A 761-nucleotide genomic window follows, 5' to 3' on the forward strand; every position below is an offset into this window, starting at 1 on the left:
ACAACACATCCCTATAAACACCAGGCACCGCAATCCCAGACCCTCTGGATCATCCAGGATTCCCAAAAGCTCTCCAGGAGCAGCCAGGCCCCTGCTCCCTCCTCTCCCATCGCTCCCATCTCAACCCCTGGCTGCGACATTCCCGTTATTCCCGGCATTCCCTCCGTCTCCAGCCCTGCCCGTGCCTTTCCCCCCCCCGGTGGGTTTGCCTGGGGAAGGCAGGAGGAGACATTCCCAACTATTCCAGAGCCTCCTCCAAGCCCTTTGTCCCCGCTCAGGGATGAGGCTTCCCGGTGCCCTTCCAGGTGAACCGAATTCCCAAAGCCCGGAGCGGGATCCAGCCGCCCCCACGGCCCCGCTAATGGATTTCCCAGGTTTGTCTGGAACAGCCGAGCCCCGGGAGCATTCCAGGCCTCCCGAAATCTCCCACGCCGGCTCTTTCCAAGCTTTTTTTCCCGACACCTGACCCCCCGGGAGAGGCTCCCTGGGAGGGCCCCGGGGCAAGGGGGGGGTGTGACCCCCTGACACCTCCTAAACACCTGGAAAAGCCTCCCCTGGAGCCATTCCCGGCTGGAGACGGAGCTCCGGGGCCACGTCCCTCACACGGGGAAATCATGGAATTACTGACGCGGGAAAAGCCCTCGGAGCCCGGGGAGGGGGGTACAACCATCCCCGTGTCCCCAAGTGCCACATCCCCAGGGATGCTCCATCCCCTCCAGGGCTGGGCAGCCCCTTCCCAGCAGGGATTATCCCAATATCCC

This window comes from Neopelma chrysocephalum, unplaced genomic scaffold, assembly GCF_003984885.1.
Source record: "Neopelma chrysocephalum unplaced genomic scaffold, ASM398488v2 Primary Assembly neopelma1_96861, whole genome shotgun sequence".
NCBI lineage: Eukaryota > Metazoa > Chordata > Aves > Passeriformes > Pipridae > Neopelma > Neopelma chrysocephalum.